This window comes from Phyllostomus hastatus, unplaced genomic scaffold (assembly GCF_019186645.2).
Source record: "Phyllostomus hastatus isolate PE091 unplaced genomic scaffold, TTU_PhHast_1.1 phas_contig_80, whole genome shotgun sequence".
In the NCBI taxonomy this organism is placed as follows: Eukaryota; Metazoa; Chordata; class Mammalia; order Chiroptera; family Phyllostomidae; genus Phyllostomus; species Phyllostomus hastatus.
In genome coordinates this window covers 26,446,522-26,470,482 of record NW_025333960.1, presented here as the reverse complement: position 1 = coordinate 26,470,482, position 23,961 = coordinate 26,446,522, and the positions used below count along the sequence as shown (strand labels likewise).

Below are 23,961 nucleotides of genomic sequence, written 5' to 3'. Positions count from 1 at the left end.
AGGGTCTGAATATTTGGCAGTTAAAATGTTGCCATTTACAGTGATCTACAAGGAGTGGCCATTTACAGTGACCACCCCACCTTTGGACGGTCGCAGCTCTTGCAGGTGGACGTTCTGTGTAGGTACAGCTTTTCTGGTGCCCCTCAACTTGCACCACTTGAGACATTTGGCTTTAAATGTGCATGGTGGGCCAAACAGGATTCGGTTTATAACACATTTTAAATGCATAATAAAATGAGTAGCTTGAATAAAAAGCCAAAACTACAACAAGAACAACAACAACAACAAATATAAACATATTTAGTAACACCACAAAGAAGTAACACCATTGAGTGTGGTTGGTAGGGTACGTGACTGTCTTGCAGGAGATGGACAGCATGTTGAACATTTCACCTAAAATGTCATATGCCGTGCGTGAGTGTGATATAATTATGTTGCAGAATTACATGCTTGTGGTTTTGTAATAAAAATTTTTGTGTAAGCAAAAGGGGTGTTATTTGTGCCAGTCTATCATCTATCATCTATATATCATCTATCTATCTATCTATCTATCTATCTATCTATCTATCTATCTATCTATCATCATCTATCTTTTATCTATCCAGAATACTTCTTTTGTATTTCTTTGTTGTCAACAAAGCTCTTGAAGACTGTGGCCACAAAATAAACTGCCCGGAAGTGATTTCTATGGGTTATTTAAAGCTGTTCGATTTTTATAAAGCAAGATAAAAAAAAAGGCAGCATGAATAAAAGTGGATGATACTGCCCTTCAAAACAGTCAGGCTGGGAGGCTGAATTCTCCTCCTGGGGCCCTGCCAACACTGTGCAAAGTCCTTTCAGAATTTTTCCTTAGGAATCTAGGGCACAGCTTATATGTGAATTATGCGAGAAAACAGTTTTCATTACTTTGGAGTCCCTCCTGGTGTATGACAGATTGGAGCTGCTTCTGCCCTTGAAGGGAAAGCCTTTATGGAGATTTCCTCATGCCTCTGTCTTCTGCACGGTTTTCTACAATTACCTGTTACATCTGTGCTGTGCACATTGACATCATTTAGCCTCAAGTTGACTGGCTGTTTAGAATCATCTGGAAGCCAATATACTCTTGTGTATATAATAAAGTTGATTACTTACTTGCATTAGAGTTTTCTTCTATTTGTCCTAGGAAAGTAGACATAGAAAACACAGGAGGGTTGTCATTTATATCCAAAATCCTAACTCGGAGCTCAAGAATTCTCTCCAAATCTTGGCCCTGAGCATTTACAGCCCGGCAGTAAATCTAGTGGAAAAAAGAAGAAGAAGAATTATGTGATTCAACAAATATTAAGTTTTTACTTTGTTTGAACACTATGCTGGGCTATGTAGAGCTAAAAGAAAAATAAGACTTTGTTTCCTACTGAAGTGTAAGCACAGGCAGTACTTATAACCAATAAGGGGAGGCAAACATGAACTCAAAAGACCATTTGAGGAAAGGTAACATGATCACCCATAAAAAGAAGAACAAAAACACTATGATATCATGGGAGGATGCAATGACTGAGATAGATCTTAAAAGAGAACTTCCCCAGGTGGAGCTGGGAATTGGCAGGTTGTTCCAAGCCAAGGGATTCATGCAAGGAAATAAACAAAGTGATGCAAATGCAGTGTTTGAATTTAGGAATAGGGAGGAATGGGGTTCAGGGTGTGGTAAAAGAGAGTCACATGGGGGCTTCAAAGAAACAGCACTCATAGCTAGGTGGTGGCTATATGGGTGCTTATATGATCATTATTATTGATATATTAGGTGTGTACAAAAGTATAATGTTTATGATTTAACCTATTTGGTATGTTTCATATAGAAACATTGTACTTTAACAAAAGCTAATAGGCTGGCATGCAGATTTTGAGTGTTTGGGAAAACATTGTGGAAAACAAGGAAGGAATATTAATTTAGAATAGAGGACTTAAAGAATTAAAGTAGTCTTAGGAATACAGACAAGTGGTATGAGTGAAAGCAACAAGCATAGATTACTATCTGAAAGCATTTTTGGAGATGGATTGATGAGGTTTTAATAGAAGAGGTTATTAGACTGAGGAAGGTTTTATTTTTAATTTTTAATTTTAAGTATTAATAAGTGTGAACCATGATGGAAGCAACCTACAGAGTAGACAGAAGAAGCACGAAAAGTCAAAGTTAATAGAATAAGATTCTTCAATACCAGATGATTATGAGACAATAGAAGATCTCGAGATATATTTTAAAAACATAGAAAATTCATCTTGCTTTTGTACTTAATGTAGAACACTTCTGAGCAGGTGGAGAGAATTAATTGTTGGAGTTTGTTGGTTTGTAAGAGTTAATTGTAGGAGGACTCAGATTTTTTAATGAGTTTGACATGAGGTCAGCTGCTTAAAATAGGAATGAAGTTAAGGGTTCAAAGAGTAAGCACTTAAGCTTTGTCACAGCTGCTGTAAGGGATAGAGGAAGATTCTGTTAAAGAGGAACTAAGTCTTTCCAAGGAACATCCTGTGCTCAGGTGAGCTTGAGCAATGTGTGTCTGTACTCAAGTGCGTTTACTCAGAGAAGGCTCCTGTAGTAGCTATAGAATCATCACTTGGCATTGGGGTTATCAGAGACCAACATTCTCAACTGGATTAAAGAAAACGAAGTAAAGGTTGAGTGCTTGCCCTTCCACACAAATGCTCTAGCCTGCCACTGGGGCCAGACCACAGGTTAGCATTTTTTGCTAAGGCACTGAAGCAAAACACTCACCTGCCACTCAGTGCTCTCTGTGTGTGCCTGGGTCACAGCTGCACATGAATTAAGAGACAACCAAAAACACCTATACTGACACTCTTGAAATGAAGTGAAGCATGAGCTGAGCTTGAGATAATCCCAACGTAATTTAGGCCTGAACATATACTTGTATATTGACACTGCATCCACTTACAATGAAAAATGGAGTGACTTCTCGATCAACTATGGACGTTATGTTAATTTCACCAGTTTTTTGATTAACAACAAAGATTCCATAAGGTGGTTGATCAATTCCTACTCCAGAGATGTGGTATGTAACTTGCTGGTTGGCCGCACAGTCTGAATGGATCTGCAGAAAGAGCACATTTGAAAATACTACAGGATGCAAAATAAGTCTGTTATATTTGATATATAATTGGTGTCTTTTTTGACAAGTGCTGAGTGTTCTGTCCCTGTTATTTTGGGGGAAATTCTGAAGGTAGAGAATTATTTTACTAGATAAGTGGAATAGTTACAGTTTGAGATTTTCAATGATAACTGTAAATGTAAGAGAAAATTCAATTTATATTTCTACCAAATAATAAAAAAGTAAAATATCACCCTAATACATCTAATTCTATGCAGTCATCATATATGTATTCATTCATCATTCATTCAACATTTACAATTTGATCATATTATTCTCAGGTTCTGCTAGCACTAGGTCTGGAGCAGGGCTGTCCATGCCATCCTAAGGAGTTGACCAGTGTCGTTACTACCTAACTTTGATCTTCCAATTCAAAAAATACTTTTTAAATGTGGTTAGGAAGAAGACTGGGGGTGGATTTCATGTAGGTAAGAAAACGACTGTGTATATTTCCAGACAGCTCTGAATTCTGGAAATGGGGAGGATGTTTTAGCAGGAAAATAAGGAGACAACTTTAAATATATGGTTATAGAAACCAGGACAGTTGTATCTGAAATAAATTATTGTATGGGGAGTGTCTCTTATGTATATTGTGTGATATGTTTGAATGTGTGTCAGTGTGCGTGTGTATATATGTATATATTTTTGTATTATGAGGGAAACAGTGCATGAGGATGTGTTTCTGAGTGTGCACATGTGTATGTTCTTTACAAAGACAAAGGAAAGTGAAAGGAAAAAGATTACAAATGACAGTACATTGTGAATCTTCATAAATAAATCAAAAGTAGGAATTTAATTCTAATAGATTAGGAGGCAGAAAGAGCATGCACTGAAAGAGTTCCTCTAAATGTGCTGAGTAGTAAATTCATTACTAAATCACTATAATTTTAAAATCTAGAGTTTAGGATAACATGTGATCATATGTATTAATTTCACCAGTAAGGGGAGTCAGTGTTTAACTGTCTACATGAGTGCCTAAAAATTTTAATTTATCCTTCTCATGGTTTCAGTGGCTTCAGTTTCCATAACCTGAATGAGTATTGTTCTGTTTTATATCATAACTTCTCATTGAGATACATTCATAAAATATTTGAAAGACAGGTTCTTTGAAACTTTAACTTCATCCACTTGATGTTTGATTTTGTGTTTTGGGGTTGAGACTTACCTTGGCTATTGGGTTCCTCTTTGAGTTGTCTTCTCCTTCACGACAGGCTGCAGCAAACTTGATCCATTCACGTTTTTGCCTTCTGATTGTATGCCACTTGATGGTGCCATTTTTAGTGTTATAATCCCTTACCTTGAATGGGCAGGTTAAATAGTGGTATCTATTAGCTTCTATTCATAATTCACATTCCATTAAAGAATTGGTAGGAGGAGTAATAGAATGCCAGAAAGGATGTATTTTGGCGAAAATTGGTAATTATGATACTCTTTTAATTTATACTTAAAATGAACTTTTCTTATAAGGATGAATTCTGGGATGAGTGTGGGGCATCATGTATATATAGTTACTCCCAAACCATTTTCTTGGGGTTTGGGGGGGTTGTTTAATAATTTTTTTCCTTAAATATTTTATGTTTTTCCTGTTGTATTATTCCATTACCCTTTAGTGCCCTGATGCTGTCCTCCCCTCAGCAATCACCACATTGTTATCCATGTCCAGGAGTCCCTTTTTCCTTTTTGCTCAATCTTTTTAAATTGAAAAAATAAATTTGCTGTATGTTACCTGGATTTGAAATTCACTGTTAACTTCCACCACCACCTATAAAAAATATGATAAACACAATTTTAGCTTTTGATAAATGCTTTACAATTTGAGTTATGAAATCATTAAAAATCAAACAAATGTGAGACATTAAAATTATTTTCTCAGTCTTTATAGCAGGTGGAACTGGTTTAATCTCTCAGGTCTGATAAAGATGCTAATGATTCTTTTTTATTTTAGTTTTTACTTTTCAATTTTGCTCTTCTTCTTTTTATTACTTTTACTTTCTAACCTGCCCCCCCCCCCCATTCTTAGTCTATGAAGATACAGATGTTCACATGAGTGAGGACATTTGAAGCTAGAACCCAGTGGATGTCATATCCCTTGGGTTGGAAAACAGGCTCCTGTCAGTAAATCCTGTGCCTGAAGAGCTGGAGATACTTAGTGATGTTCAACAATAAGTTATGATACTCAAACTTTTGACTATAGTTTTAGCCCCTGAGTAGACTCATATGAATATACAAAAAAAATGTTTGGGGTGAAGAAAGTATAATGAAGAGTAACATATCTGGAAAGCTTCAAAATGTTTGCTTCTTCATTTTCTAATTCTAACTGAATGAATTTTCATTATTCTTGAAAATCTTAAGTGATAAATCTTAAGATGATACATTTAGTATTTGCTTTGAAATATGAGATATAAATTTCTAAAATAAAAACAAATAATTTTCTCTATGTATAAATGAGCTCATATTTGATGTTTTAGGGTTCACGCTAATCAAAGTCGATGATATACATGCTTCCTTCCATAGCAAGGAGAAGACATTTCAGAGTGTGGGGACTAACTGCTAGGTAAGCAACCACCATTAGTTTTTTTTCTCTTGCATTAAATAAATGATCTCATCAAGCACAGCTCTGCCTACTTTCAGCTCAGCTATGGCCTTGACTTTTACATATGATTTGTAGTGTTAAGTCAGAGTTTTTTAAACTTATTTTTCTCTAAAAACCAAAAGCATTTCTAAAAACACAACACTTATGTATTAAGTTTAATAATGTATGAGCATGCCTAAGGCATTGTAAAATGTCTTCCTAAAAAATTAGGTGTGGATTTGAAGGCTATTTTGCATTTATAAGTTTTTAAATATATCTTTATTGTACTTTTTCCATTACCATTTTATCCCTTTATATCCCCTCCCCTCAGCCATCATCTCACCGTTGTCCATGTCCATGAGTCTTTTTCCCTTTTTTGTTTAATCCCTCTCTCTCACCTTCCTCACCACCACTAGCTGTCATCTGTTCTCATCTATGAGTCTGTCTCTGTTTTGCCTGTTAGCTCAGTTTGTTTGTTAGACTCCACATATGAGTGAAATCATATGGTATTTGTCTTTCTCTGACTAGCTTATTTCACTTAGCATAATGTTCTCCAGATCCATCCCTACTGTTGCAAAGAGTAAAATTTTCTTCTTTTTCTATGGCTGAGTAGAATTCCATTGTGTAACTATCTCATAGTTGTTTTATCTACTCATCTGTTGATGGACACTTGGGCTGCTTCCATATCTTGGTGGTTGTAAATAATGCTGCACTGAACATAGGGGTGCTTGTGTTCTTTCAAACTGGTGTTTTGGGTTTCTTTGGATATATTCCCAGAAGTGGGATGGCTGGGTCAAAAGGCAGATCCACCTTTTTTTAAAGGATTTTATTTATTTATTTATTTTTAGACAGACAAGAAGGGAGGGAGAAAGAGAGGGAGAGAAACATCAATGTGTGGTTGCTTCTTGCACGTCCCTCACTGAGGAAGCTGGCCTGCAATCCAGGCATGTGCCCTGACTGGGAATTGAACCCCTGACCCTTTGCTTCACAGGCCTGCACTCAATCCACTGAGCTACACCAGGCAGGGTCACTTTTAATTTTTTGAGGTATCTCCATACTGCTTTCTATAATGGCTGCATGAGTCTGCATTCACACCAACAGGGCAAAAGGGTTTCCCTTTCTTCACATCCTTGCCAGCACTTGTTGTTTGTTGATTCATTGATGATAGGCATTCTGACAGGTGTGAGATAGTACCTCATTAAGGTTTTTATTTGCACACCTCTGATGATTAGTGACACTGAGCATCTTTTCATATGTCTATTGACCATCTGTATGTCCTCTTTGGAGAAGTGTCTATTCAGGTCCTTTGTCCATTTTTAAATTGGGTTGTTTGGTTTTTTGGTAATGAGTTTTGTAGGTACATTATAAATTTTGGATATTAACCTCTTATCAGATGTAATGGTGAGTATGTTCTCCCTTTCTGTGGGTTGCCTTTTATATTTGTTGATGATTTCCCTTGCTGGGCCAAAGCTTTTTAGTTTGATGAAGTCACATGTACTTATTTTTTGTTTTGTTTGCCTTGCCTGGGGAGATATATCTGATAAAAATTTCTAAGAGCAATTGCCGAGATTTTACTGCCTATGTTTTCTTCTAGGATTATTTATGGCTTTCAATTCCACTGCTGGCATTATACCTTAAGAATCCTGAAACACCAGTTCAAAAGAACCTAGGCACCCCAATGCTCATAGCAGTGTTATTTACAATAGCCAAGTGCTGCAAACAGCCTAAGTGCCCATCAGTAAATGGGTGGTCAAAAAACTGTGGTACATTTACGTAATGGAATACTATGCAACAAAGAAAGAAGGAGCTCCTACCCTTTGCAACAGCATGGATGGAACTGGAGAGCATTATGCTAAGTGAAATAAGCCAGGCAGAGAAAGACAAGTACCATATGATTTCTTCTATAGTTGGAATCTAATTAACAAAACAAACAAGCAAAATATAACCAGAGACATTGAAATAAAGAACAAACTGACAGTAACCAGAGGGGATGGAGGAGGAGGAGAACTGGGAAAGAGAGGGAAGTGTTGTCAAGGACCATGTATACAGGATACATGGATACATGGATACACGGGGGAGTGGTAGGACTGAGTGTGGGAGGTGGGGGTGCATAGGGCAGGGGAGAATTGTGGAGGAAAATGGGCACAATTGCAGCTGAATAACAATAAAAAATTGCACTCAGAATTAATAAGTACAGTGTGAATCTTTAGTTCTTATTTCTGCCTAAATAAGACATTTTTAACTTCAACTTGAATAAATTTTAGAATTGCAAAGTATGAAAACTGTTCTTATAAATACACACTATCTGTACTACTCAAAAATAAAATTATTGTTTATATTTAAAAAATGCTAATAATAGTATATTCAAAATACAATAATGACTTTAAATAATTGTGCTTTAATTTCACCATTAAATTAAAATAAATTTTAATGTCTAAGTATATTTTTAAATCACATTATTGATAATTTAAGAAAATTTGTATTATGGTTAATATGTGTAGTTTAAAAAGATAATGTTTTGCCCAGCTGGTGTGGCTCAGTGGACTGAGTGCTGACCTGTGAACTGGCAGGGTTGCCAGCTCAATTCCCAGTCAGGGAACATGCCTGGGTTGGTGGCCAAGTTCCGAGTAGGGGGTGAGTGAGAGGCAACCACACACTGATACCGCTCTCCCTCTCTTTCTCCCTCCCTTCTCCTCTCTCTAAAAATAAATAAATAAAATCTTAAAAAATATAATATTTTTATTATAGGAGTTATATATTCATGGTACATAGTTAATGTTAACCGTTATCATTATCATCCTTACAATTCACTAAATGATAACTAGACAACATGTTTAGAGAAATGCACACATTTAATCTTAACAAGAACATGTGGTCAATACCATAATTATCTCATTTTAAAGATGAGAAATTGAAGTTTGGAATTCAATGACTTAATACAACCCAATACTATTCAGCCTAAATATGTGCTTGAGGTGTGTGCTTTATAATTAAGTATGATAGCCAATTTTATGTAAAACACTAAATAGAATATACTGCAGAGAAGTGACATTACAACTTTAGGAATTCAAAAAAATGTTGAATTTTAATATAATCTCATATTATCCTTGTGATTAGGAATGCTTATGTACAATAACCACCACAACAATAATAGTCATACTAGGAAGAGGAGGAAGAAAAGTGAATAGCCCAATGCTTTAGACAGATAACCAAAATGTTACGGCCCTGCTTGGGTGCAGAGTTGAAATGATGTTAAGTCACCTGTGTGCTTCTTGTTACCTTGAACTTAGGAAGACTTATTCCTCTCATTTGTGGGTGTGAGGAGGAGACCTCATTTGTGTGTTTGGAAGCCTATGCTTCATCACTATAGGGTTGTGTATTCATCTCTTTTCTCTCTTGCACTTCCCTCACCACACTGAAGTGTCAGCGCCACTGTTTGTTTTGCAGAACCATGCCAGAGGCCACTAACCTTCTCACTTTATGAAACTGGGTCATTCTTTTTGCCATGAGAGGCAACTTAGGCAGAAGACCAAGTAGGTTTCAATATATAGTCAAGCTCTCAATTGGAATAGCAATTAAAAAACTGCCAGGTCTTCTTAAAAATATGTTATGCTGACATATCCATATTGCCTTTTGCTCAGAGTGTAAAATAAACTCTGAAACAAAATCTTTCTTTGACCTTTAAGGCAAAATGATGAGATTCAAGGAGCATTAGATAGACTCAGAAAATGTCCAATGTACTACCTGCATTCTCTGAGCTTTAGTTTTCTCATTCAACAAATGATGGGCATTGACTAGATTTCACACAGTTCCTTTTTTGAATTCTAACATCAAATCTCTGTGCAGTAGAAAAATATTGAAGTTTCTTGATGATGAAAAAGACATGATAAAGTTGTGGATTTTAATGAAGCCTCTGATAACATGATGGAAGTGGTGGGAAGAGGCTGTGATCACAGGCAACCAGCAGTTGAATTTCCACATTAAGTCAGTCCAGAGATGAGACTGGGAAAGATCCTCGGGGAGATACAGCTGGGTTGAAACTGACAGGTTTGAGAACAAGTGGTGTGTGGGTGTGACAACAGGGAGGATCTGAGACCATTGCAGTTATAAACTAGGAGATCAGGAACAAGGCAGAAGCACCATTTAGCAGGTTAGAACATATCCAGTTTGGGATGCCAGAGCAATGCCTGGTGAAGATGTTTAGGAATTTGAACTATGTGTCAGCACCATGAACAAAACTTTAGGCCTGATACACAGATGAGGGATACCAGCTCAGATAGAATGGTTGGAATCATGGGAGAATTTTAAATCCCTGAAGTAGAGAACACAGGAGAGAAATAGCCCATGGCTGAGGATGACACCAGGGGAATTCCCCCATTTATGTAACTGGGAACCATGACAATAAACAAGAAACAACAAGAGAGGGAAAAGAAGTGGCTAAAGAAATAGGAGGAAAATATAATGCAATGTCATGGGTGTCAAAAGAAGGAGAATTGAAAGACAGACAGACTGTGAACAAGTGTCAGATGATATACAAAAGTTGAACAAGGGTGAATCCTGAGGACCTCTGAGCTTTTCTGTAACTTTGAAAAGTGTGCTTTCAGTTGGATGGAACGGGCTCTTCCTGACTGACAAGGAGCGGGGGACAAGATAAAGGAGAAGAGGACGTAAGGATGCCACTTTCTTGAGAAATGTGGTGGTATAAGGAAACAGTGATAGTAGATAAAATGAAGTGTACAAGGAAATTTTTGAGGAGGAGATATGGATTTTGAAGGCAGAGAAGGAGGAGAAAAGGAGATTTGATTTGAAACAGGAGGGGTTGAGAAAGTACTTGCTGGAGGTATATGATGAGCAGGAGGGAAGCTGCAGAAAGGGTTTTGAAGACACAGGGTAAGGAAGAGTGAAATGATGGAGATTAAAATCAATCGATTAGGACAGGGAAATTGAAGGACATCACACTGGATGATCCAGACCTTGTCCCTAGGGTAAGGGTAAGGTTGTTCTCTGGTGATTAGGGGAGTGTTTTGGATTCAAAAATAAGTTGTGAATATGTTCTGTGGCAGCTGTAAAAAGATTTACCTAGAGATAAATACAAGTGTAGTCAAGTGCACTGAGCACCTCTCAGGTCTTGCCCCCTGGATATGGGCATTGGGGTAAGTCACTCAATCTTCTTCTCTAAATGAGACTGAAGCCCATTTTATCCAAAAAATGAGAACAGTGAATAATTCACTTCAAGTGAATCCCCAATATCTCTTCCCTTCATCTCTATTTTAGAAGCTGACTGATGTATTACCCCCCCCCGAAAACAACAATAAACAAACAAAAGCAAAACCTGACTACTATAGGACACAACATTGCATGCCAATTTCAATGATTTTCTAATTATACTCATTTTTAGTTCTTTTCCTTTAAACTCAGTTTCACATTTCTTTGCATTTAACAAAAATGGTCTTAATGTAGTAATTTATAATTTTATAAGGAAAACATCTTGCATTTAATAATTATGAGGAGGTTTTCCAGTTACTTAACAGTTCTTGTTACACATCAAATTCTAAGGTATTTAACTGTTCTAGACATCACAGGAATGAACCTGAGACAAGGTGAAAATATAGTTTGCTTATTTTAAGAAACTTCTGTTTTGTGTTTCCATTGTAGTACTGGGCAGAAGCTATCAGTCAATAGTTGACTTCTTGATGGGTCGATTTTTCTTATTTGTTAGTTGGTTTATGTATTTATTTGACAAATAATTATGGAATATATATTATGTGAATCCAAGGCCAGATTAAGACATTTAAAGACCTGAAGCACTAAAAATATTATTGTAAGCCTTAGATAAAATGTAAAGGAACTGTAATACCACATTATCAAAGTAAGTGTTAGGGAAACTTAACGTGATGATATCCAGGTTTAATACCTTGACAATTTTTTGGAGTGTGTAGGCAAAGGAAAATATAAACTAACCAAAAATTCCCTTCTGATGACTCCATGCTGTGTGATTAGGTACCTACTGAGCAATCTTGCATTGGCGCAATGTGCTATGAAAGGTACAAAAGTGAATCAGACAGAACCTGCCCTCAGATAACTTACGGTCAAGTAATTTTATGAGCAACAGGCAACCATTAATTTGTGGGCATGTGGTTTTTCATTAGACATGTGTGAAGCACTGAGCTTTATTCTTATAGACCAGTTGAGGGCAAGATCAACAGCCAATGGCATTTAAATGACTTGGACCCACCCAAGTCCATTAAAAAAATTTGTATGCCAAGCATCATCAGCAAGGGTGGATGACCCAGCATTCTGTAAGGGTGTTCCCTCACTGATGGGAGCACAGTGAGTCTAACTGCATCATCAAGCATGCTTCCTGCTCATATGTTAGGCAATTCCCGTTAGGACATGGGGATATTCAGCAATAATGTCCTTGAAGAAGGCATGGTGAAGAAAGAGTTATCAGAAGTTCAGTGCTCTGGGTATAGGCAAGAGTGTTGTTTTTCTAGATTCATGAGCCCTGTTAAATATGTGTATCTTGTCCCTTTGGGACCAAGCCCTCAGATTAATCAAGGGGCAGCATTTTAAGTTTTTCTATTGTCTAAATCAGACATAGAAAAATGTATTTACTCTGCAGAAATAAAAACCAATTAAATGATGATACATTTGAACTCTTCATTTTCTTAAAGGTGGAAGAAAATGCTGGTCTTAAATGTGCCATAAAATCTGCAGTTCCCCATGTGAGTGGAAAGGATTTTGCTTAAATATAATTCATAAATTTTACTAAACATGTGAACAGAAATATCGCTTTCATTTTCTATAAAATATTTTATTGAAGTACTTATATCTATAACATATGTTATTATAACATATACTCAAGAAATCATAAAGAATCCTTTTTTTGTTTATCTTCTGTCAGTCTCTAGGAGTTTGTTAATCTTTCTTTTGCTTTATGCCCCAGTGAACACAGTTATGGGTATTTAAGATGTCCAGTTCAAATAAGTTGATGAACTATGTAATAATGCATATACAGGCATGGATGAAAGTAGGTTTACTATTTTAATTTTAATAAGTAATACAATAATAATTAATAAATAATAATGCAAGAATAAACTCTGTGCTTAGGTTATTCATGACTGTAAACCCACCTTTTCCCGCCTATGTTATTTTTTGTGAACATTTGCCCAAGTGCTGAGAAATAATCAGATAAATTTCTGCTTAAAGACTAAGTGATTTCAGCTAAGTTCAAAGTGTGGGCTTAGTTTATCAGGTAGTCACATAGTCACAGGGCTTTTTTGGGAAGGAAATATTAACCATGGAAGGAGGCAAAGCTAGGCTGATATTATATGCTGAAGAAATTGGACCATTCTAGTACTAGATAAAAACAGTTTTTTTGAGTTCTTTGCTGCAGAAGTTTGCTTTCTAGAAAAAGACATCTTGAAAGCATGTTGATTGTACTAATTGGAACTGACAAAGTTACAAATAAGTTTTAGAAATCATTAGAACTATAAAAATTCTACTGGTTCCATTTTGCTTTCTCATAATGACCACGACACACCTCATACAATTGTCACAAACATTCTCAGAGACTTCTTGTACTTGGTGCTTAGGTAACTTTGTTCTCTGGCCTAGAATACTCCCTCCCCACCCCCATACAAAAATTTCATGGCAATAAAAAAGAACAAAAAATAAATGTAAATCAAAAACATTTACTTAGCTTGCTGTGTTATAATAAGTGCAAGCTATTTTTTCCCAAGAGATTTGTCTAAATAGTAGAAGAATCACCTGACAATGCTGAATTCTGTAAGAGCAGATTTTTCATTTTTATTCTCCCAGTTCTAACCCATTAATTTGAATGAGGCCTATAGCTTCAGGATATTGAGCAGACTACACAAAATATATGCAAGTAGATGGCTGTCCACTTCTCAAAGGGATTTGCATTAAAGGTGTGATCAGTTTAAATGTCTTAAAGATATTCAAAATTGTCCACTATGCTCCCTCACTTTTTACTTTGAGCAGAGAATGTAAATGCTTTACATAAATGTTTTCCTTTTCCTTTCTTTTTCTTTTCTGTAAAAGTAGACATTCACAGGCTAGCAAAAAGATTAGTGGAAATGTCTTCTATAGTGGTGGTTAATTTTCAGAGTAAAAACGTATTTTAAAGCAAAAATAGCATAACTCCAAAGCATATTTATCTAAATCATCTGGTAAAATCAGTAGTGAAAATAAATTATGATTTTCCAAATCTTAGACACTGAAATGTTTTACAAAAATGTTACAATAATGTGTAAAAGTGAAACATTTGAATTCATCATAGAATAAGTTCTTTGAGAAATAATATTCATAAGGCATGTGAGAAACTTGTGATTGATTCTAAAGAAAAATACAGCAAAAAACAAACAAATTATTCACACAGAAGATACTCATCCAGACTCATAAAATAGAATACAAATGCCCAGAAACCTGTGTATGAAGAGAGAAAGTTCACTAAGGATACATGATTTTGATAAAATGATACATTTTACTGAAGAATGACTAATTGAGGCCTGGCTGGCATAGCTCAGTGGATTGAGCGCATGCTGCGAACCAAAGTGTCGCAGGTTCGATTCCCAGTCAGGGTACATGCCTGGGTTGCAGGCCATGACCCCCAGCAACTGCACATTGATGTTTCTCTCTCTCTCTCTATCTCCCTCCCTTCCCTCTCTAAAAATAAATAAATAAAATCTTTTTAAAAAAGAATGACTAATTGAAAGATGGCTGTTTAAAGACATTTTATAGGGTGTAATTAATTAAAAATAATAATAAATATAATCAAATAAGTATCTTATAGACTTGTGAATGTACATAAGCATCTGAACAATCTTTAATCAACTGCAGCTCTAATAGGCCTTAATAGATCAAACTTATATAAAATTAAAAATGAAAGTATTTTATTATTTCACAATGGACAAATAAATTCCCCCCTGTTCACACACATACTGCATGATGCTCATTAGCCCTGCCACATCCCAAGTTATGACATCCATTGACCCCAAATGTTCCTTAGAAAGTCCATGGACTAGAGCTCGTGTTTAAAGGGCAACTTGGCTCTAAAGCTGCCAGCTGATTGATGCACATTTATAACTAAATCCACTGGTCAAGACGCATCTTAATTAATGAATTGAACTAAAACTAACCAGCATACATTGAGTCAAATATCTAGCTTGTTATTACAGAAACCCAACAATCCAGCTAAAACTTAAGCAAGTAAAAACAAATATGAAGCACAGCACTACATGCATCCTGCAAAGACAGCAAAAGAATGAAAAATGTTTGGGTTGAAAGTCAGAACTTGTCCATGATATTACTTTAAAAGCCCAGCTGCAAAAGAGAATTTGAATGACAAAGTGCTATTAAAGAGTGAGATAACTACCCCACATTCAATATTTTCCCTAAGTGACATAGCAATGACTTTGATGTCAGAGATTTTAACTGATGAGTTGACACTGATGTATTAATATGATCTTGAGTCTTCAATTAAAGACAGAAAAACTATTTAAAAATCTTGTTCATAAAATCACATTGTCATTAACATAAGTTTTTAGTAGGTTTAGGTTAGAAACAATACTAAACAACATTGTCTAAAAGTTCTGACTTGTCGCCCTGACCAGTGTGGCTCTATATTGGGCATCATCAAACAAAGCAAAAGGTCACCAGTTCAATTCCCAGTCAGGGGACATGCCTGGGTGTCCGGTTTGGTCTCCAGTCAGGGCACATATAAGAGGAAATGGATGGATGTTTCTCTCTCATATTGATATTGCTCTCACTCTCTTTCTCCCTCCCTTCCCCTTGCTTTAAAAATAAATATACACTATTAAAAAAGTTCTTGCTTGCTGCAAAAAGAGTGATCATGAAGGATTTTTAACAGAATCCACTTACCAGAGAAATGAACAGCACTGCAGCTGTTCCGAAACGCCAGTCCATCGCTGCTGGCTGCTCTTACATCCAAGACCGTGTCTGCTCTTCTCTGTTCTTTTTCTTTCCCCCTTGATCAGCTGATGTCTGATTAAAACAACTTCTCAGTAGATGTTCTACATGCAGGCTTTGAGGTGTTTCTGCCTTTGCTGGGAGAAGGAATGACGGTAGGTATAACTAGTCTAGATCTCCACCCTAAAAACTTGGGCTGGTCTCCTGAAGATGCTTGACGAGATCATCCTTGCTTCCAGCTAAAAGATAGGGACACACCCTTCTTCCAGCTGAAAGGCAGCTCTCTGTAGGAGATGGCATATTCACTCTGTTATAGAGGGTTTTCAGGGAAGGCATTTAAAATGATCAGGAGTATAGAGAATGCTGTAGTTGATAGGGACTTTTCATACTAAGCTCTGTTCACAGGTTGTTTAGGTTCTTCCCATATTAAAAAGCCAAGTGGAGTCTGGATGTGACCTTATAGTATTCAGAGGATTATCTGGCCCATGCTCATAGCCAGATACTCAGGACACAGTAGAAAACTAGAAACTTTCCATTTCAGTCAATGTTAGGAAATATCCAGCCATTTTGAAAGTTGTTCTTTATGAGACAGAAAATTTGCTAATGTTAAGAGGGAGGATATTTTTAAAACATTAGTTCATATAAGCAAAACTCTGATACTTACAATTATGAGGTTGTCTGCTTTAAGTGATCAGCCTAAGTCCAGGGAAGTCTCCATTTTTGGCTCTAAATGAATACATTCTCTCCCAACATTTTTTCTCTCTTTCAAGTTTTGCCTTTTTCAGCTGCCATAAAATATCACTAAAGAAAATATCACTAAGTCAGATTAAAAAGAAACAATCAAAACCTCCAATTAAAATTCTGTTGATAATTTCTAAGATTAGGATCTGTGCCTGAGATACTAATGGACACACAGAAACCTCTTCAGGAGAGGTGGGTTAAAAGTCAGTGATGATTCCCAAGCACAGAGCCAAGAACCTGTATAGTGAGCCAATTACAACACAAGGAATACATTGAAGAGAGAGCTGCCCACACATGCAAGTGGGAAACTGAGCAACCTTGAGTTTGTGAAATAAATAGTGACTCCCTCAAGGCAGGCAGCATTGACAGTGTTCTTGGGATATGTTCTCTTCACCTGTTAATGTCAGGTATAAATATTGTGTGTGGCAGGAAGTCTATGGGATTTGAAATAGCAGTCTGGAACAAAAGACCCATTGGATTGTATAAGAAGTTCATTTTGACCAAAAGGATGGTAAAAATGTCCTAGAAAGGAAGGATAATCCGAGGCTAGAGCTTTTGCAGAATGCTGTCAATTTACTGCAGATGTGAGACAAAGAAGGTTACTCAGCAGAGGTTTGAATATTCATGCTATTCCTCATGGAGTTCAGAGGGAAGAGATAGGCTGCCTATATTTACTTTCCCTAAATAATAATGCTTATAATTGGAGTTGGTTGACAGGAATAAGTAAAATAAAAGGTGATGGTCAGAACAAATTTCTTATTAGTGGAGCAAAATACAATGTGATGTTGCCCTCTGACTTAGGCTGAGCAATATATGAGCAGGAGGATTTCATGCCCACGAATGACTGAAGACTCACTGGACACCAGAGATGAAGGAACCTACTCTTGCAGCTTTTGAGTGCCAAGTGAGTGCTTTACTGACCTTGAATTCTGGGCATGGCACGAGGGTCTGCACAGGCCCCCTTCATCCAGAACCAACCTTGGCTCCACCCCTAACTCAAAGCCCTGCTCCAAAGATCCCAACAGCTAGAGTGTTGGTAAAGCAGCAACCTCTCAGCACCTTTGTGAGAGGGGGTGTGGCAGACCCCACTGTTGCAGAGCAGCCTCTGTCTTGACTGGTCACGTGAGAAATCAGGCAGAAATGGGAAAGGGAGATTCTGAATCACCATCCCTCCTCCTTCACCTCTTCCTCTGCTTTTTTCTCCTTCCTACTCATTTTAATGTCCTCAGGACTGTGCTATTGCAAAGTGCTCTGTGAGATGTGGAAATGTTCTCTCCCTGTGCTGTGCAATATACAGGTTAGCCACAAACCCTGTGGAGCATTTCAAAGTGGCTGCTATGACTGAGGAACTGAATTTTTAACTTTATTTCATTTTAGTTAATTTACATCTAAATAACCACATGTGGCCTGCAGTTATTATATTGCAGAACGCTTTTATCTTCTAACATTTTTGCTCCAACTCTGTCTGTTCTTCATACATTCAACTGCTTTTCTCAACTAAGGTCATTTAAGCTTTGCTCCACTTTTCAGTCAGCACCTCTTGGTTCCTTTTCTTTGTGCAGTCCTATTGTCTCGGTTGGTCCAGTCCTCTTTACTGACTCTTTGTTGATCCTATTCTCTAATGCTAATGAGATAAGGTACTTTAAAACACAGACAACACAAATCTCTCACTTTTCCATGTTCACATTTTCCAGAAGAGCCAACTTCTCTGTGGGCTCACACTACACTGTCACATACCTGTGCTACTCAAGTTTGCTTCTTCCATGTGGTCTCATGGTGCCCTGTTTCTACTCTGAACATAGGTTTTTAACTGTGCCTCCACATACGTATCAGCAGTCCTCATTTTATGGAATTCTATGAAATTTGGAGTGATTTTCTCTTCGGAATCTCCCTAGTAAACTAACAGATTTTTCTTACAAGCATCAAGCTGTTCCCGGGAAAGGGGTTTCCTCTCCTTTATAAGTCACTGCTTATAAGTGCAGACACTTGAGATGACAAACTCTCGAATGTCATCTCAAGTGTCTGCATTTCTACATTTGCTCACAGCCTGGGATACTGTGATGTCTTCCTAAAAGACAAAATAACAAGCATCTTTCACTAAAGGCGATGGATTCTACTGATCTTGAATTTTTTGAGCCAAATAAAAGTAACTGACTGTCCCATCCCCTTTTATTTACACAGCACCCATAACATGGATCATATATTTCCATGGATATGCTTTTATGTTGTACATGAACCTCTAGATTCATGTATTTGTCTAATATATCATAGTTCTACAAATTATTTAAAAATAAGTGAAACATAAACATAAATCCCAAATTGAGGGAACTATGTTAAGGATACAAGTTAAGTTCTTCTTATTACTTATAATAAATTATCATTAGTTAAGTTCTACAGTATTTTTTTCTTTGTTCTACTATATGGCTTGCACTATGCTGAATACTAGAGTTATAAGCATAGATACTTCCTGGTCCTCACTCTCAAGTGTCTCCAGGTTAGCTGAATGAGAAAGACAACAGACTTTTTCCCAACTTGCTAACTGGAAGCATGCAGGTCCTTCAATAAGGAGGTCATTTCAACATCATTTTGTTAATGGTGATGATGCTATAGAAACTTAACTCTTGTTTTACAAGTAGCCCATGGTGAAATTGATTTTGTTATATCTCATCTTCCTTAAGGTTACAGAATCTATCAATGATGGTAAGTGAGGACTTACTCTACTATTGAAGGTTATACCTTCGGCATGATAAAATTGATTTCTGAAATACTTGATTTCTTCTTTTCTTTGTTACTTACCTAAATCGACCCACATTATACTTTCAAATTTATATCTTGTTTTATCTCAACTTTGGCTTTCGGCCTTTTTTCCTTCTGTTAGAGATCTGCTCATGCTCCCCCTCCACCTGGTGTTGCTGTGCCACACTTCTAATTGCACTTCTCACTCTTCCCTCCAAATCCGTTTTGTGTTTATTGTCCAGAGTAGTGTTTCTGAAACATCACTTTCCATGTATCAAGCCTCTTCTCAAGAAACAACAGTAACTCCATATTTCCTCCCAGGTCAAAGTATCTTAATATTTCAACTTCTATATCCTCAGGTTACTTACTATATCTGGTGGAAACAAAATGCAATCACCTCTACAGTCTTAAGATTTTTAGTGTTTGACTTTCATTTTTGAAGAACCTGCTTTCAATAATGATAATACCAACATGCTTTAGAGTAAAATATTAATTGATACTTGCCTAGAGTATTTATTATTTGAGTGTGTGTTTATAGTCTATGAACAAGTAAAAATTACACTTCCCTATGTTGTTGGCTGAAGGTTTAAAAATTGAATTCCACTTTCATTTTTCAGAGTCCCTGTAGAGATGGTGATAGTTGACAGGAGAGATAAAATTATATAAGAGAAGTTTCTTTCTTTACAAATGTTATATTCTTGATTGCATCTCAACGGGGTGATGAAGTCTCTACTATGAGGCTCATTAATATATATGTTATAATACCTTATACAAAAATAAATTCAAGGTGGATAAAAGACTTAAATATAAACCGTGACACCATTAAAGTTCTAGAGGAGAATGTAGGTAGGAAAATCTAGATATTTCATGCAGAAACTTTTTTACTGACATGTTCCCTAGAGCAAGGGACATAAAGGAAAGAATAAACAAATGGGACCTCATCAAAATAAAAAGCTTTTGCACAGCTAAAGAAAACAGTATCAAAATTGAAAGAGAACCAACTGTATGGGAAAACATTTGCCAATGATACCTCAGACAGGGGTTTAATCTCCAAAATATATAAAGAACTTACATGATTACACTCTAAGAAGACAAACAACCAACTCAATTAAAAAATGGGCAAATGACTTGAACAGACACTTTTCCAAGGAGGACATTCAGAAAATTCAAAGTCACATGAAACAATGTTCAATATTGCTAGCTATCAGAAAGATGCAAATTAAAACCACAATGAGATATCACTTCACACCAGACAGAATGGCCATCATAAACAAAGCAACAAACAACAAGTGTTGGAGAGGTTGTGGAGAAAAGGGGACCTTAGTGCACTGTTGGTAGGACCGCAGACTGGTACAACCACTATGGAAATCAGTATGGAACTTCCTCAGAAAACTAAAAATGGATCTGCTTTTCAACCCAGCAATTCCACTGCTGGGACTATATCCTAAGAACACTAAAACACCAATACAAAAGAACCTTTGCACCCCGATGTTCATAGCAGCACAATTTACAATAGCTAGGTGCTGGAAGCAACCTAGATGCCCATCAGTAAATGAATGGATCAAAAAACTATGGTACATTTACACAATGGAATTCTATGCAGCAGAAAGAAAGAAGGAGCTCCTACCTTTTGCAACAGCTTGGATGGAGCTGGAAAGCATTATGCTAAGCGAAATAAGCCAGGCGGTGAAAGACAAATACCATATGATCTCACCTTTAACAGGAACATAATCAACAAAACAAAGAAACAAGCAAAATATAACCAAAGACACTGAAATAGAGGACAGGATGACAGTGACCAGAGGGGAGGGAAGAAGGAATTTCAGGGGAGAATGGGTAGGGTTTACAGGAACAAATTTAAAGGACACATGGACAAAAACTAGGGGGAGGGTGGTAATGGGAGGGAAGTGGGGAGGGTTGGGTGGGTGGGCTGGATTGGGAGTAAAAGGGAGAAAACTGTACTTGAACAATGATTAAAATAAAAAATAAATTAAAAAAATATATATGTTATAGAAAAGTCCTATAGTGTTTTATGAGCCCAGCAAAAGGGAAATAGTTTCCAGATCAAAGACATTGGAGATGGCTTCATGGAAAAGATAGCTTTGAAATTTTCAGGATGACTATATTCTCAATAAATGAAGATATAGATGAAAAAGAAGACAGAAGGGAATATGTAGTTTTTCTCAGGACAAAAGGAAGTCCTATCTGACCTAAGTATAAGATCTGTGAGAGGTAGCAGTGCTGATGAGTTAACACAATGTGGAGGACTTTGAATACCTTCCTGAGGAATTTGGATGGTATTCTATGGCAGACAGATAACCACAGTGGACTTCAGAACAAGGTATTGGCCTAGTCATAGCTGTGTTTAAAGAATTTGTGATGGATATTTTGTGATGAATGGAGAGAGAAGAGATAGTAGAGAGAAAGATGAATTTGGAGACCAGTTGACCATTCCTAGAGACTGGTCTAGGAATATAACCAAAATATAACCAAACACACTGAAATAGAGGACAGGATGACAGTGACCAGAGGGGAGAGAAGAGGGTGGTTCAATTTTAGAAAACTTAATTACAACATTTAACCATTATAACAACTAAAACTTAAAAAATAGTTTTCATAGGTTTTTTAAAAATATAAAAAAATGGTTACTAACTTGATAAAATGGTGTATCTTACAAAAGTCTACCATTATGCATAGTGTAAAATGGTAAACATATTTTTATTACAATTTTTAAAAATCCCACTATTACATTACTTAATATTTCTGTGGCATAACCAAATATAAATATTAGAAGATATTATCATGATGATTATTCCCAGAAATTTTTCTGTATAAGAATTTTAAGAGAATCAATTAAAAATATTACAAATGACAAAAATGTATTAAGGTGACTGAGTGCCAAATTAATAAACAATGTTTAGTAACCTACAGAGTTATTAGTTAGGAGATATCATGAAAGAAATATAATAAAATAGTTTATAGTCACAACTATAAATGTAAACTACTTCATAATGAAGCAGAGAAGAAATACATAGAACTTGCATCCTGAAAACCTTTAAGGTTTGCTGAGGGACAAAAAGTAGACATAAATAAATAGCAAGCTATACTTTGTTTATTTTATAGAAAGATCAAATATGATTAAGAAATTCCCCACACTCTATTTTTTGGAACTTGACAATATAATTTCATATAAAGTAACAAATAATCAAGAATACAAATTAAAATTCTAATATGTGAAAAATACAGTAATGAGTAAAGTCAAACCTGACAAGGTTTAAAGTTAATGCAACAGTAAAAACACACTTTGGAATTGGAAAATAGATGAAAAGATCAATGAAATAGGTTAAGGGATCCAGGAATAGATTTAATGTATGGATAAGAAAAGATCTCTAGTCTTAAATACAGATGGGTTTTCAAATCAGTGAGGAAACTGTACACAATTCAAAATATGGTATTGAGCATGTAACTAGATATTTAGAGCAAAATTAATATCCTCCTTGTAATGGAAAAAATTGAGATGGAGAAAAGATTTTTGTTTTGTAAAGGAAGCTCATCATAGAAGAAAACAACTGAGTAAAAGTTTAAATACTTTGAAGTTAGGAATGTCTACCTACTTCCAGAACCCAGAAAGTAAAGAACTGATGAACTTTAGAAGTATAAGAATCAAGACACGTACATAGCAAACAAGCATAACCAAAAGGGGTGGGGAAGGTGATAAGGTAGAATAAAGACTTTTTACATGTGTAACAATGAAAGTTCAGTTCCCATAATACATAATGAGCTATTGCAAATCTATAACAAGGTTAACAACCAAAAACATTTAAATAGGCAAAGGACATGAACAGACCTTTTACTTGAAAAGACATAGAACGGCTAATAAACAGAAGAAAAGATGTCCAACCTTAGTCAGAATTAGATATACAAATAAGTACAACAAATACAGTTAAAATATTTCACACATCAGATTAGCATTTGAGAACAAAAGCTGTAGATAACACCCACTGCTGTGGAGGAAGTAGGAAAATAAGAAATCATCGTCTTGCCTGAACGTGGATGTGAAAGTTGGTATTGTTACAGGGTGCAGCCAAGAGGGGGGGCCCCAAATGAGCATTTGAAATGGGGTCCAGAACTCAAGGTGTCCAGGAGATTTTAAGATGTCTTCACCTCTTCCCCCACAGGTGTGAGTTGGGGGAAGGGGCACACAGAGCAAGAACATGCAGGGCAGCTTTGCAGCTAATCCATGGCATGGTCATTTAGCATACCTATAGCCTTTGGCTGGTCACTTAGATATGCTAATAGCTATGGCCATGCTCTAGGCCAGGGGGATGGAAAGGGACTCCCCCCCAAGATGTGACTGGGTGGCAGGTCCCCCAAGTTACAGCACCTGCATGGTAGCTCGGAGAAGATTGGCTCCATGACATGCCCAGACCCACGATGGCGACCAGAAAAGCTGGAAAGGACAGCAAAGTTCTGGCATGTGAGGCCGATTGTAGGAGGAGTCGGAAATGGGGCTACAGAGGAAGATTGGTGCGGGGATTTAAACCCAGACACGGCAGCCATTGAGGAGAGAAGCACGTGGTTTTGGCTGAGTGGGGACCCCCATGGCCCTGGGAGAGAGGACCACATGCCTTTGCCAGAATGGGGACCCCCGCAGCTTTAGAAGGGGGAACCACCACTAGGTTTTAGCAGAGATCCAGGCAACACAGCTGAGGGTGCCAGGAACCCAGGGAGGTCTCCCAGTCAAGACGGAGTACTGACTGGGAATAACCAGAGGACTGCCGGAGCCATGGACTTCTATTTCCTTTCCTGAGATATGGTACT

The 23,961-nt window shown here is 36.8% G+C and overlaps 1 pseudogene; it reads right to left on the bottom strand.

Moving 5' to 3' along the window:
* Positions 1-15,763, bottom strand: part of LOC123826171 — a 38,111-nt pseudogene extending 22,348 nt beyond the window's left edge.
* Positions 15,764-23,961: the final 8,198 nt, after the last annotated feature.